Source organism: Nyctereutes procyonoides, unplaced genomic scaffold (genome assembly GCF_905146905.1).
Source record: "Nyctereutes procyonoides isolate TBG_1078 unplaced genomic scaffold, NYPRO_anot_genome, whole genome shotgun sequence".
Classification (NCBI taxonomy): Eukaryota; Metazoa; Chordata; class Mammalia; order Carnivora; family Canidae; genus Nyctereutes; species Nyctereutes procyonoides.
The window spans coordinates 62,544,381-62,560,922 of NW_026575146.1; positions in this window are offsets into that span (position 1 = coordinate 62,544,381).

Sequence of the window (16,542 nt, forward strand, 5' to 3'; positions counted from 1 at the left end):
GTGTAATTAGAGCAAAGAGAAAAGTATGGAAAGATATTCATTATGCGATTAATTTAGCAATTTGTACAAAGCACCTAACTGGTAGTTGCTGGGCTGGGCGAGTGGGAATAGGTGAAATAGGCAAAGGAGATTAAGAGGTATGAACTCCCAGTTATAAAATAAAGAATGGAGATGAAAATTTGTATGGAATACAATCAATATAATCAATAATGTTGCAATAACTTTGTATGGTGACAGATGACAACTACTGTTATCATGATAGCATTTTGTAATGTATGTAATGGTCAAATTGCTATGTTGTGCACTTGAAACCAATATAATATTAAAATAATTTTGTGTGTCCACATACCTCAATTAAAAATAAAAGGAAACAGGGCTCCTTGGAGAAATGACTATTTCTAAGATTTCTAAGAAGTATAAGAAGACAAAGCTGAAGCATCTTTTTGTGTAAGAAAGTAGTGAAATGGTACCCAAGGAAGGTCAGGATGATGAAGGTGTGCTAAAGGGGTCCTGGAGCTAGCTGCAGGAGCTCTCCACTGCCAAAGCCAGAACAATTTGAGCAACAGAATCAAGTAGTATTGGATTGGGACCCAAAGTACATAATGAATATCGGTGAGCGTGCACCAAAGTTGATAATATGATAAATAAACGAGAAGACACAACTGTCCTGTGTAGAAGAATACCGACGACTTGCGTAGATGGAGTGGGTTGCCCAGAGAGACATCCCTAGGACACGTACAGAATGGGAAGTGGGAGCAAGAGTAACTTTACAGCAGCGGGGAGGTTTGACAATGTCTCCGCAGGTTGATCAGCATCACCGTGGGTGAGACTAAGGCATGTGGATAGTGCGTACCCTTGATGCAACAGAATGACAATCCACCTCTGCTCTTTTGTCCAAAATCCATAATCCTAGCTTACTCATAAAAAAAAAAAGACAAATCCAAATAGAAGAATATTTGACAAAATACCAACCAGGGGTCCTCAAAATTATCAAGTCCTTCAAAACCAGCAAATGCTGGAGAATCCATCCCAGCCCGTGGAGGAGAAGCAGTGGGAAGGACTGGGCGTCTGGTACCGCGATGGGCCGCATGTGTTAGCAAAGCAGAGGGTGGGAACGGGGCCTGTGGGAACTCTTTGAGGCTTCACAGCAAGTTTTTTTTTTAACTTTTTAAATAAATGTACAATTGTTCAAAAAATAAAGATCATTAAAAAATGTTTAAGATGATATATGTTTATATGCATGTGCATATATCTATGTATACTTGTTAGCATATGATTATGTGAGCAGAGAAAGTTAGGGAAGGATACTTAGCAGGTTGTTAACCTAGTTGGGTCTTGAGGGAGGAGCAGTAAGGGAGTAGAGGTCTGCGGCCGTGCCTTCCACAGGATGGGAGCAGCGTGCTCCCTCCTTAGCCAGGCACATTCGGGAGGCAGAAGGGACAAGTGTGGCAGGAGCCTGGCACCCAGGAGCAAAGTGCAGGGGGGAGGTGAAAGGGAGGGAAGATGGTGTGATAAGCAAGTAAAAAATGTTTTAACCTGCGTGTTTCCAAACAATATAAGTGACATGTTATTTGGAAGCATAGACTTTTTTTCATTTATTATTAGGTTAACACAACTGATATTGTGGGAATATACATACATATACATATATATATATATAGTATAAATGTATGGTATATGCGTATATGTGTAAACATATAGTATAAAAACTGTATAAATATATAGCATAAATATATAGTATACATAGTATAAATATATAATATATGCCATTTATAAATATGTAAATACATAGTATAGAGTATAAACATATAGCAGAAATATATATACTATATATAGTATAAATATATAGCATATATATACTGTGTATAAATATAAATATATAGTATATATACTATGTATAAATAAATATGTAGTATAAACACAGCATAAATATAGAGTATATATAGTATAAATATATAGTGTATATACATTATACAAATATGTAAATATATAGTATAAAAACAATATAAATATATTGCATAAGTATATATACTATGTATAAATACATAGTGTAAATAGAGTATAAATGTATGGCATAAATACATATAAATATATAGACTATATAGTATAAATTTATATATACATATATAAGAACGCACATATAGGATATAAATTATGTGCATGCCATTTGTCCTGGGGCAGAGAAATTCCAGAAAAATATAACTTTTTTCCTTATGCTTCATTGCTCACACTTTTAGATATCGATCCTTTGGCGATTTCTGACTGTATCATGAAAGAAAGGATGAGGGTATGAGGGTGCTCTGCCTTTGGGTCTGGGGCAGGAACCCTTCGGGGCCGGAGTCCAGTAGCTACACCAGGACTGTTAGGTCAGAAGCTGGGACTTGGACCCCAACACACCTGGCTAGGTCAGAGGCAGGACCAGAAAGCAGTTCCCTTAGAAGTTTCCATCATACTCACGCCTTTGAATCTGCCTCGGTTACGTATCTTCCTCCGAGATACTGAGGTATGTGCACAAAACAACCCCCGCCTGACAGAGTGGGTGGGGCTAACATCCGGTCCTTCCTTCCAGGACATTCCTGCTGCACATCCTGTTCTATGTCCCCATTTGTAGGTTGTCACTGGTGAATAAGCAAAGTTCAAAGCAGGTGAACTTTATCACGAATATTATTTTCATGGTGTCTCCCTATGGGTGACCCCCTAACTTACGGAGCCTGTCTCCCATGATTGCACATTGGAGGGTGTGATGGTTGGTTTTCTGTGTCAAGATGACCGAGCTAGGGGGTGCCAGGTCAATGTGCATTACCTGACTCCTGGGTGTGTCTAGGGGGGATGTTTCAGAAGAGATGACCTTTGGATCAGTAGCCTGAAGAAAGTCACCTGCATCAAGGTGGGTGGCATCATCCATCCTCAAGAGCTTGACTAGAACAAACAGGCAGACGGGAAAAAAAGGCAAATTTGCTCCCTGCTTGAGCAGAAGCCTCTCTCTTCTCCTGCCCTTAGGCATGTGCATTCTGGGTTTCTGAACTTTCCCATCCAGGATGAGACTTATAGCACCACCCACCCTCGGGGTTAGGACTGGACGTGACCCCTCTGCCTGGAACGTCCAGCCCCGGCCTCCTCAGGTCTGCCCTGGAATCCCTCTTTCACAGCACATCACAGCACCCCAGCATAGGTGAGGGTTCTGGGACACCTGTGTGTCCTCGAGGAGCTTCCATTCTATCTGGGGAAGCCAGGCAAGACCCCGAGGAGATGTGCGTGCAACAACCCCAGGTACAATAAAGGGATTTGGAGGAGAGCAGAAGTATGAGGAGGTGACGCCGAGTTGGGTCTTGAGGGAGGAGCGGGAAGGGAGTGGAGGTCTGGGGCCGTGCCTTCCACAAGATGGGAACAGCATGTTCCCTCCTTTGCCAGGCTCACTTGGGAGGCAGAAGGGACAAGTGTGGCAGGAGCCTGGCACCCAGGAGCAGAGCGCAGGGAGTGGGTTCCAGGACACAGGCGGAGGAGGGATGTGTGCAGGGTCTCCGTGTAAGCAGGGGCCAACCGCCCTCACTTACGCCTTTGAAAGGCCACCACTGGGCGACGGACAGTGAAGGGTGAGGAGAGGTAGCTTAAATTCAATGAGCCCACATCAAGTACATACTTAGTTTCAGCTGTAGTGTGCAATGACTCATCAGTTGTGTATAACACCCAGAGCTCATCCCATCTGGTACCCTCCTCAGTGCCCATCACCCAGTTACCCCGTCCCCCCATAACCCCCAGCGACCCTCAGTGTGTTTCCTAGAGTCAGGAGTCTCTCATGATTTGTCTTCCTAATTTTACCCCACTCAGTTTCCTTCCTTCCTTTATGGTCCCCTTCATTATTATAGTCCACATATGAGTGAGACCATATGAGAATTGTCTTTCTTTCTTTGACTTACTTCACTCAGCATCATACCCTCCAGTTCCATCCATGTTAAAGCAAATGGTGGGTATTTGTCTTTTCTGATGGCTGAATCATATTCCATTGTATACATAGACCACATCTCCTTTATCCATTCATCTGTTAAAGGACATCGGGGCTCTTTCCACAGTTTGGCAATTCTGGACATTGCTGCTGTGAACATTGGGGTGCAAGTGTCCCGTCAGATCGCTACATCTGTATCTTTGGAGTAAATGCCCAGTAGTTCAATCACTGGGTCATAGGGCAGCTCTATTTTTAACTCCTTGAGGAACCTCCACACAGTTTTCCAGAGTGGCTGCACCAGCTTGCATTCCCATCAACAGTGAAAGAGGCTTCCCCTTTCTCCACAATCTCACCAAAACCTGTTATTTCCCGAGTTGCCAACTTTACCCATTCTGACTGGTGGGAGGTGGTATCTCGTTGCGGTTTTGATTTGTATTTCCCTGAGGGCAAGTGATGTGGAGCATTTTTCATGTGATTCTTGGCCATATGTGTGTCTTCTTTGGAGAAATGTCTGTTCATGTCTTCTGCCCATTTCTTGGCTGGATTGTTTGTTTTTTGGGTGTTGAGTTTGATAAGTTCTCTGGATCTTGGATACTCACCCTTTACCTGATGTGTCATGTGCAAATATCTTCTCCCATTCTGTAGGATACCTCTAAAAAATGTTTTAAAAGTATATGGAAGTTCTTCACCTGCTCCCACAGAGAGGTGGGGCTGTGTCCCCACACTTTGAATCAGGTAGGCTTGGGGTCCCTTCTACCAGTATAATCTGGTGCAAGTGACACAGTGTGACTCCTGAAGCCAGGCCATAGAAGGCCATGAAGCCTCTGCCTGGCCATCTTGGAAAACTCACCGTTAAGCAGCTGAAGCCCAGAGGTGTGTAGCATAGACAAGACCATCTTCGGGTTTGTGCAGAGGCTGACCCCCAGGGTCCATGCCATGCTACTGTGGTGGATGTTTGATGCCACTGAGTGTGAACTGGCTTGTTTCAGTATGATAGCGACAGAGCGCCATATCAAAGGCACAAATAGGGATGATTGCAACCCAGATTAGGCCTGATGTGGGCGAAGCTCGTCACAGATTTGGGGATTGGGCAAAACATCCAGAACCAGGTTTTTAACAAGAGGAATGAAGGATTCCTTGTTCTCTGGCCTGAACAGTAGGGTAAGTGGCATGCCATTTCCTGAGGATGGGAAGGCCCTGGAGTGGGGGTGAGGGTCTACAGAGGTGGAGCCTGATACTCTTGGCCTGTGCTCATGGACATGGTAAGTTTGAGATGCATCCATAAAAGGTGGAATCGGAGGTGACACGTGGACAATGAGTGTGGGAGTCTGAGGCCCAGGAGGTGGTCAGGACCAGGGGGGGTTACTAATGCCATCAGAGGACATGAGACACTGCACACCGTGAAGGGAGGTGAGCTCACCCAGGGAGAATATGGGGGAGCCGGGGACCTGGTGGAAGATAAGCACCGGGAGATCATAACGGGTGGCCTGTGAGGCAGGTGTAAACCACAGCCTGAAAGTGCAGGTGCCCCGAGGAAGAGGAGGAGGGAGGCGGAGGAGGGTAGGTCAGCCTCCTGCAGATGCTGGCAAGCAGGTAAGATGCACGCTGAGAATTCACCTCTGGCCTTGACAGGATCAACGCCATGGGTAATGTGACAGGAGTCCTGGTAGAGGAGGCTCGAGGCCCCAAAAGGCAGGGGATTAGAGGCAAGAGAAGATGAAAGGCCCAGGACAGCCAGGGGAGATGTCACAGGGAAGGGGTTTCCCGCAAGGAGCAAGGATGGGGTGCCTGCTAAGTGTGAGCAAGGGAGGACTTGGGAGGACTTCCGTCAGTGCACTGCGCCCACCCTGCCATGTGTCCCCTCAGTGCTTTCTTAAGTGTCTCACCTTTCTTGGCCTGTGCGTGGCCTTCAGGCCAGTTGGGTTTCCTGCAACCCTGGCGAGCTGGGGAGGGCTGGACTGGCCGGCAGTGTCCACGGAGCAGAACCAGCGAGGATGCGTGCAGTCCTGCGGGCCGCTCGGGCCACGGCTCTGGCTCTCCCCTGCAGGGTTTGCTGTGGGGCTGGGCCACGGGCACCAAAGCAGGACCTCAGGCACCTCATTCAGGCAGACCCCTCCAGGGACATGCTACAGGCGGGCACCCTCTTCTGCGGTCCGGGCCTCTTCAGGATGGAATGCGAGCCCCGTGGCAGGTGCGTCCCTTCCTCTGCAGCCTAGATTGCAAGATCATCCAGACTTCCCAAAGAGTCTTCCCACAAGTCCTGGATCTTCCCTATTTGCATTCATCTTGCTAAGGAGCAAGGAGTCTGCTAGAGTCATCTCGAAAGCGTCCCCTCCGAGGGCTGGGTTCTTCCCTATGCTGGGCAGTCACCCCGAAACCGTCTGCCACCTCTTAATACCGTGCATCCCATCCCCTATTGCCATGCCACCCTCAAGGCAGCTGAATGCGGCCAAGGGGAAGACTGGGCATGCAGAGCCAGCACCCCTGCACCCGTCAGCTTTGGAGGTCCCCCACATTCCATTCCACCTATCCCACGGAGACATAAACCATCTGGCTGCTTCCACCTGCACTTCCCTGTCTCCACCTCCCCTTCCATACCTCCCACCTCCCAGATCAGAGATTTCTACTTCTTGCAGGGGGAAAGCTCCTTTATATCACATCCTGACTTCTCTCCTCCTCATCGAGGCTTATGAGAAGCTCCAAATTCAGGCCTACTGGCTTGGCTTTCAAGATGAAAAGGCAGCTTTAATAGTTAGAAATCCCTTTTTAATGCCTCCAAACTTGAATTTTGAAATGATCGCCTGTCTAGGAACATGAGAAAATCAGCTTCAAGATTTATTTTATTTTTTTAATTTAAATTAGATTAGCTAACATATAATACATATTTAGTTTCTGAGGTAATGTTCAATAATTTATCAATTGAATATAACACCCAGTGCTCATACATCACATGCCTTCCTTAATGCCCGCCACCCAGTTATCCCATCACCCACCCCTCCAGCAACCCTCAGCTTGTCTCCCAGAGTTTAGAGTCTCTCATGGTTTGTTTCCCTCTCTGATTTTTCCCCACTCAGTTTCCCTCCTTCCCTTATGGTCCCTTTCACTACTTCTTATGTTCCTCAGATGAGTGAGACCATATGATGATTATCTTTCTTCGACTGACTTATGTCAATCAGCATAATACCCTCCAGTTCCATCCATGTAGATTCAGAGTTTATCAAAGACTTCTTTTTTTTTTTTTCCAAGTGATCACTACCCATTCTTTGAAGGTAACCATCCTTAGACTCAATGGGTTGGGATCAACAGAATCCAAATTTTTTTTTATTGTGTTTTACTTGAAAAATATTTCAAAGATGCTTATTTACACCAACAATAAGTTTTACCAGGCATGGCACATCATAAATTCTATAGTTTAGCAGGCTGTCAAATAATGTGTAGTTCAGTTGTAGTAAAAAGAAATCTTTGATGTTGATGAATATGAAGAAGGGAAAGAGGAGAGGGGGATACAGACACACTGAGAGCTTTGTAGAAGGCGAAGCAATTGGAAACTGAACAAGGGCTCCTATCTGACCACCAACATAGGAAACTACTACTGCTGATTCCTGTTTCATGAGGTTCCTGTTTACAGGATAAAACTCACTTTGAAAATATGACCAATAGCCATAAAAGCATTCGGGAGGAAGATTGTCCTCAGTCTGAGCATGCACAGTGCTTATGCATTCCGTTTTATAGTGACCATTGATCATTAATCAGGGACAGCCTCCCCAAAGCCTCTATTTTTAGAAGGCTTCCCAAAATTAGACACAGTCTTCTCTGGTAGATTTGAGGAGCCTGGGATTTATTGCTGCTCTCAGCAAAGTGGGAGAGAGGCTGGCACGATCTCAGGTGTATTAAAATGGGGCAGGTGCCGGCTGCCATGGGACATTCAGAGTGATGTGGACTTGGCACAGCTGCTCTTGATCTGAGTCAGATGCAAGTTTTCCAGTTCACTGGCTGCACTGCAGCTGTACCTTCCAAACTAGAAAGGCTTGGGCCAGAAAGTGTCCCAACGGAGGTCCTCATTCATGTGCGCTCTACTTGGATGCTGCCAGTGGGGAGTGGGGAACACTACAGGTATTTGGGTTGGAAAGGAGCACATGAGGCTGCAGGTATCTAAGCATGCTGCTGCAGGCTGAGCCACCCTACCCAGCTTCTCAAACAAGGGAAACAGCCCAGAGGGAGCTTTACCCCAGTAGTCTCTCATCTGCACCCAGACCTGATGCATGTCACCAGCTCATGGACTTCATCCCAGGTGCTGGAACAACATGAAACTTCAGGGGTCTCTGTTGGCTGTGAATCACTGGTGCCAGAAGGGAACCATAGTACTGCCTTAATGGCCCAGGAGGATTGTGCCTCCCTATGTCCATGCCTCTTTGCTAGGTAACTTTGCTGCTGCTCCTTCTGAGAGCTGGTGACTATTTCCCATTCCTGAGTCAGTGCCAGCCTGTCCCTTGCTTTAACCAACAGTGTCCAGTGGGAGTGACTACATGCGTAGGTAGGTTGTAAGTGGCCTTGACCTGTCCAGGAGGGCATCAGAGAATACTTTCAGCAGCATGTGAGAAGGTCAAGGTGGAGGGCTTGGGAAGAGTGGCAGAGACATCCAACCAGACCCCTACTGGCTTGTTGGAGCCCGTGTGAGCCCCAGCCATGGCTCTGACACCTGTATCCATGTGAGAGACCAGTGAGGACCAGTAGAAGAAAGGCCAGCAAACCCACAACACATGAAAAACCACATGCCAGACTCCTGGTGCCTCAGGGTTGAGCATCTGCTGTTAGCTCAGGTGGTGACCCCGGGGTCCTGGGATTGAGTCCCACATTAGGCTCCTCACAGGGAGCCTGCTTCTCCCTCTGCCTGCGTCTCTGCCTCTCTGTGTGTCTCTCATGAATAAATAAAAAAAAATCTTTAAAAAAATCACATGCCATTGTCTGAAGCCATGAAGCTTTGGGTGTTTTTTGTTATGAAGCAACTGATAGCAGATACAGAATTTGGTTCCATTTCATCTATGGCCCCAATTGAACCATAGAGGCATCTTCAAGAAAAGATTGTAGCTTCCTGCAAGTGAGCAAATTGTGACTTTTCTGGGGCTCAAGAGCTAGTTAGTAAGAATAGCCAGTCTAAAGGCCTGCTCCTTCCACTGCTAGTTTGGAGACCTTATGAAAATCACCCATTTCTCTGACTTCTCTATCTATAAAATAGTAAAAACACTCCACCTGATATTCATATAGAATGCAATGAGCAAATTAAATTTGATAACTGTGATGTTGTAGCTGTGTAAGATCTCGTATGACCACTCACAGGCCTTATAGTTTTTCCTTTTATTTTCTTCCTACTAGAATTAGAGAAACAGTTGGGTTTTTTTTTTTTAAAGAATTTATTCATGAGAGACACAGAGAGAGAGAGGCAGAGACACAGGCAGAGGGAGAAGCAGGCTCCCTGTTGGGTCCCTGATATGGGACTTGATCCCAGGACCCCAGGATCATGCCCTGAGCTGAAGGCAGATGTTCAACCACTGAGCTACCCAGGCTTCCCCAGAGAAACACTTCTGATAATAAATCAATGTTAATTTGAGAAAAGCTAGGGAAGATGTTCTAAGTTAGGAGAAATTTGAATTATTGAGGAATTTTATGGAACTAGTGTGAGGATACAGAGAGTGGATGTAAGAAAGAGATATGTTTTGGCTTTAGTTAAAAAAAGAATCCTTTTAACCTTTGGCTATGTCCAAAAATGGAATGCATGGCCTCTATGTAAGGTCAAGGGCCCCTAAACTCAAGACAGACTGTCTTGACGTCTGCACATAGCGGGCCAGGGCAAAAAGAAAGGCCCACAAGACGTACTTTTGTACTTAAATATTTAAAAGAAATAAATCAAGCTGACAAACTATTAAATAAAACATGTTCTGTCCTCCTACCTTGAAAAATTAACCACTACATGCTTTGAGATTCACATTTAAAGTATGAAATTCTTTCAGGTTCCACTCAATGGTTTTTTTGGTTTGGGGAGTGTCACTGCCCCCCACGCCTCCCCATGTCCTTCTCTGTGCTCCCCCAGGGAATGCTGTCCTAGGCCTGAACTCTCACAACCACAAGGACGCTCAGGCCTCCCCCCATACAGACTCTGCTCACATGCCCTCAAGCAGCTGCCCTTTGGTCACTGAGGGATCACAGCCAAGTGTGTAAGTTCTCAGAGGTGCTTCGTGCTCAAAAGAGGGAGCTCAACTAATTAACTAATTGGCCTTTTGAGGCCTCTTCTAGCTTGGACTCCTTGTAATTCCATTATTTGCAAACACTGCACAATGTTTGAGCTTAGGGGTGCGTGGGTGGCTCAGCTGGTTAAGTGTCTGCCTTCGACTCAGGTCATCATCCTGGAGTCCTGGGATCAAGCCCCGTGTTGGGCTCCCTGCTCAGTGGGGAGCCTGTTTCTCCCTCTTCCTCTCTCTCTTTCTTCTCTCTCTCTCTCTCTGTCTCTTAAATAAATAAATAAAAATCTTTTTTAAAAAATGTGAGATTAGGGCAGACCTGGTGGCCCAGCAGTTTAGCGCCGCCTTCAGCCCAGGGCGTGATCCTGGAGACCCCGGATCGAGTCCCACGTCAGGCTCCCTACATAGAGCCTGCCTCTGCCTCTCCCTCTCTCTGTCTTTCATGATTAAATAAATAAAATCTTTAAAAAATGTGAACTAAGGTATGAACAAATGGGTACATAAAAACAAAATGAGTTACATTTTCAGTTTATAGTTCAGAGGAATCTTATGTCACGAAGCCATGTATTGTACACACAAGATAGGAATGAAAACATCTCCTAGCTGAATAACTGCACCTCCTGAATTAACAGGGCCTGATTCCTATCAGATATTAATAACTGTTGTAAGACATCTAAAATAATATTAATATTGATCTTAAAGTAGGAAATAGAAGAATCATCATAAGTAGATGCGAGTTTACCCAGGACCTTTGTGGGTTTTTCCTTCTCTCCTATAATTTTTTTCTTTAAAGATTTTTTAAAATTTATTTATTCATGAGAGACACACACACACACAGAGAGAGAGAGAGAGAGAGAGAGAGAGAGAGACAGGCAGAGGGAGAAGCAGACTCCATGCAGGGAGCCTGATGTGGGACCCGATCCCAGGACTCCAGGATCACGCCCTGAGCAAAAGGCAGATGCTCAACTGCTGAGCCACCCAGGTGTCTTGCCTTCTGTCCTGTTATTAATTATTGCTCCTTTTCATCCTCAAAAATGTCCCATTTTGATGATAAATTATGTGTTCATCTTACTCAGGGGCATCAAGTGACACCTTCTAGAGATCTTTTCACTGCAACAAAGGCACATGTCAACCAGAAATAAAGACTCACATATAATCAAAGGATTGCTTTCAATAAGAACATTTCAGAGATCATCCTATAGGATCTGCCATCTCCCTCTCAATAAGGATTTTCAGGCCTAGGGAAGTTACTAAGGCACCCATCGTTCAAGTAGTAGATCCCCAATGGTCCCCAGCCTCCTAACTCCCAGGGGACTTCCAGAAGAGTAGAATTCTGTCAATAGTCAGGAGCCTTGCCAAATGAGGACTTCATCCCTAGAAGCCAGCAGGAACAAGGGCCAGGATGAGAAGCCACATTTCAGTGGGGTCTAGTACATGGGTCAGACCAGGTTGGTTCAATCTCTCTGCCACCAGGACCAGCAGGACCCCAGCAGACACCTTCATGGAACCAAGTGGCCATTTGAACCCCATCTATAATTTACCCAGACACCATTTAGGGACAAACTGATACAGGGAAAGCAAATCTGAAAGATTGAGGATTAGCCTTAAAATTTTTAAAAAAATTTTTAAAAAATCAACTTAATCTTTTCAAAAATAATAAACAAAATTTAATATTTAAAAATATTTTTCAAGCTCAAGAAAACTGTCACCAATAATTTGCAGGATTATATTCTTCTCCTTCCTCCATAACCTAATGGAGGAGGGCACTTGAAGAACAGAAGAGGTACAGTTAAAAAGGACCTTTGTACATTTTGTCAATGTAAGAAAATGAGGGGACATGTGCCAGATTTCAAAGCAACTGTGTGGTACCTCTCCACCAGTTAAGATTTCTCTTCCAGGGAAATGGGATGGCCATTTGGAGAACTTCCAGAAGCAAGCAAAGAAGAGCCACCAGATTGTGCTCCCTCTTCTCCAGCAAACCCAATTCCCATCACCCTGTGCACTCTTCTCCCCATCAAGTCCTATCCAACTCGATGTTTGTCTAGTAGAAAACTAGCTATTTGAATCCACGTTTTCTCTCACAGATACAGAAGCGTCTTTCATTCACTATCCCTCATCTTACACTCAAACCAAAGGTTTTAATACCATGAGCTCAGAATCACTCAGATTCTTGGCTGGGCTCTGTGGTCGGTGGATCCACACACTGGGATCTGAGGCTGCTCAAGGCCATGCTTTAGGCTCCCTTGTTATGTAGGGCCAGAGGATATTTTAAATTCTGGTATAATCAGTTTGTCTATTTTTTTTTCTTTTTACCTGTGCTTTTTTTTTAAGATTTTATTTATTTATTCAAGTGAGATACAGAGAGAGAGGCAGAGACACAGGCAGAGGGAGAAGCAGGCTCCCTGCAGGGAGTCTGATGTGGGACTCCATCTCAGGATCCAGGGATCACACAGTGAGCCAAAGGCAGACACTCAACCTCTGAGCCACCTGGGGACCCCTTGCCTGTGCCTTTGATGTCATATCTAGTGGTGTCATTGGCAAACCTAACGTCCTAACAGTCTTCCCCTATGTTTTATATTTTTACTCTTCTGTTTAGATACCTCATCCATTTAGAGTTAATTCTTATATATGGTGTAAGTTAAGGTTCAAACTTCATACTTTTGTGTGTAGGATGTCTAGTTTTACCAATACTATTTATTAAAAAGTCTGCCATTTTCTCATTGCATAATTTTGGCACATTAGTTTAAAATAATTTGATCACATATGTGAGGGTTCACTTTGGGCTTTCTATTCTATTCTCTTAGCCTATGTGTCTGTCTTTAGGCCAGTACCACAGTTTTTTGATTATGGTAGCTTTGCGGTAAGTTTTGCAAGTAAGAAATGTGAGACTTTCAACTTTGTTCTTTTTTTTTTTTTTTCCTAGATCATTCTGGTGATTCAGGGTACCTTGAGATACATAAAAATTTTAGGATTGATTTTTGTTTCTTCAAAAACATTGTTTTGATTTCAATAAGGATTGCATTGAAGCAGTGGATTCCTTTCGATTAGTAGCAACATCTTACAACATTCAGTCTTCCAATCATGACAATTTAATTTGTGTCTTTTAAAATTTCTGTCAGTGGGGATCCCTGGGTGGCGCAGCGGTTTAGCGCCTGCCTTTGGCCCAGGGCGCGATCCTGGAGACCCGGGATCGAGTCCCACATCGGGCTCCTGGTGCATGGAGCCTGCTTTTCCCTCTGCCTGTGTCTCTGCCTCTCTCTCTCTCTCTCTCTCTCTCTCTCTCTGTGACTATCATAAATAAATTTTAAAAAATTAAAAAAAATTAAAAAATAAAATTTCTGTCAGTGGTGTTTCATAGTTTTCAGCATAAATATTTAGTTCTTTCATATGCTATTGTAAACAGGATTGTTTTCCTTAATTTTCTTTTGTAGATTTTTCATTGCTAGTGTATAAAAATGCAACTGAACTTTTTCTTGACTAAAGTATAGAAAATGCAACTTTGCATATTGATTTTGTATCATGAACTTTGCCGAATTCATTTATTTAACTTATGTATGTATGTATGTATGTATGTATGAATGTATGTATGTATTTATTTATTTATTCTTTTTAAGTTGGCTCTATGCCCAGTGTGGGGTTTGAACTCACAACCCCAAGACCAAAAGTAGCATGCTTGACTTACTGAGCCAGCCAGCCAGGCACCCCTGCTGAACTCATTTATTAATTCGAACACCTTCTGTTGTGTGTGTGTGTGTGATCTGTAGTTTTGTTTTGTCTTTTACATAAGATCATGTTTTCTGTAAAAATAAATCATTTTACTTCTCTTTTAAATTTGCATTTGTTTTCTTTCTCTTGCCTAATTGCTCTGGGTTGGACTTCCAGCATTATATTGAATAGCAGTCACAAAAGCTGGTATCCTTTTCCTGATCTTGGAGGAAAACCTTCCTGTCTTTCCCCAATGAGTACAATGCTAGCTATGGGCTTTCCATATATGGCCTTTGTTATATTGACGTATCAGGGTCATGCTGGCCTCATAGAATTATAATTTTTCTTAGTGTGAGACTTTTTGGATTTATCTTACTTAGAGTTTGTTTTTTTCTTGTATTTATATATTCATATATTTCCTCAAATTTGGGAAATCTTAGTCATTATTTTTTCAAATAATCTCTCTGTTCCTTTCTCTCCTTGCTCCATCTGGGTCCTCTCTAATGCATATACTAATCTGCTTGATGGTGCTTCATAATTCTCATAGGCTCTGTTCACTTTTTTTTCTTTGTATTTTTATTTTTACTCCTTGGTCTTGTTAGCTTAAAATGACATCTCTTCATGTTTGCTAAGTCTTTCTTTTGTCTGTTTGAGTCTGTTGTTGAAGCTCTGTTGTGAGATTTCAATCCTGAAATTGTGTTTTTCAGGTCCAGTATTTGGCTCTTTTTATAATTTTGATCTCTGCTGATATGCTTATTTTGTTTACATATTTTTATTATTTCCTTTAGTTCTTTGTCCTTGTTCTGCTTTAGTTCTGTGAGAGTTACAAGGCTGTAGTTTAAAAGTCTTTGTCTAGCAATCTAAAGTCTTATTTCTTTAGAGTTTATGTCTGGAGATATATTTTCTTTCTCTGAATGGGCCATGTTTCCCTATTTCAATTACACTTTGTGGACTTTATTTGAAAATTAAGCATTTGAAAAAGGTTAGCAATTGCTCCCACTCTTTGCAGACCAGCTATGTGCAGGGCAAGACCTTTACTCATGACCCTGGTATGAGCTTAACACCTTCTCAGGAATTTTCTGGACATGTGTCTTCCCTGGGACTGTGTATATGCTTTTTCCTGATTCCCCCATACACCTGACTATTTTTAAATGCCCCAATTTCTCTGCTTTTTCTCATGGCTGAAGATTTCTACTATGTTCTTCTGCCTCTGATCTCAGCTCCCAGGGACTCATGCATCTGTAGGCTCCCTATAGTTTTTAGGTGCTATGACCCCTGCCATGACCTGCAGCATCCTCAGACCTGATATATGAACTCTATTACTATAGGGGATGAAAAACTTTTCCTTCTACTTTTCTATGTTCTGTCACTGGTCTAAGCATTAAACGAAAAGAAGGTAGATCAGTGGAAAAAAATTTAATTATGTATGTGTGCATAGGAGCTCACAAAAACTTGAAACTTATATATCTGATATTAAGGAAGGGCAAGAATTTGGAGCTTCTAGGTGGGGGTGAGTAGAGTGAAGTTATGGGAATGAATGTGAGGGAAGAAAATGTATGGTAAATAAGTATTGCCTTTTTACGCAGATAAGATTCTCTCAGGAAAAAGAATTATCTCTGAGATTAGCTCTCTTCCTGGTACAAGCTCCTTTTCTATTTGGAACTTCCTTTAGAGATTTCCTTTGCCAAAAGAGGAAAGGTAAGGGGCAGGTTAAAGATTTTTTCCTGAATTTTCTAGTTCTCAATCGCCTTCAGTTCAGAATAATCCCAATGCAAAGTGGCATGCTTTGGGATGCTCTGAACCCCTTCACCAAAATTCCTGTGTGCTATCTAGTCAGGCAAGACAGAAACCTTGCCCTCCAAGCAGCCTATCAACAATCAAGAACACAGTAAACAAAGTAACACTCATCCTTTTGTCCCAAAGGAGGTAGTAGGAATTGGGTGGCTTCCCATGGACCACAATGTGCTCAAAGGAGATGGGGCCAGGGGGAGCAAAACAATAGCATTTCCTGTTGTTTCTAGTGTGGCTTTTTCTTGATTCAGGCTTCACCTGATTGCCACAGATTCTTGACTGGTTTTTAGAGTTCCCATAGAGATATTTCACTCAGTCTGTTGTCATTTACTTGGTGTTTCCACAGGGGAATGAGGGCCTGGGGCTCCCTGCTTTGCCATCTTGCTCGAGTCTTTTGACTTATGTAGAGACTTCATTGGTTTGTTTGTTTGTTTGTTTATAAAGATTTTATTTATTTATTTTGAGAGACACACAGAGAGGCAGAGACACAGGCAGAAGGAGAAGCAGGCTCCATGCAGGGAACCCAAGGTGGGACTTGATCCCAGGACCCCAGGATCACACCCTGAGCTAAAGGCACTCAACCACTGAGCCACCCAGGCACCCCTGCTTCATTGGTTTAGAACATGGGTGGGTAGGAGGTGGCATTTCTGCACTTCCTTCCTTAAGTTTATTTCAACCTAACACATTTGTGACAGTGATGAATGAGGTGTTCATGGTGCCTACCTTCATTTAGCTTACAGGCTAAAGGAGAAGATGGAATAAATAAGTACAGGGACAATAAACACTGGAGACTCATTCTGCTCTAGGCTATGGAGGAAGCAGGATCTGGGGGCTGGTTTAGGGGAGGTGTAATAGTTTACTGGGGCT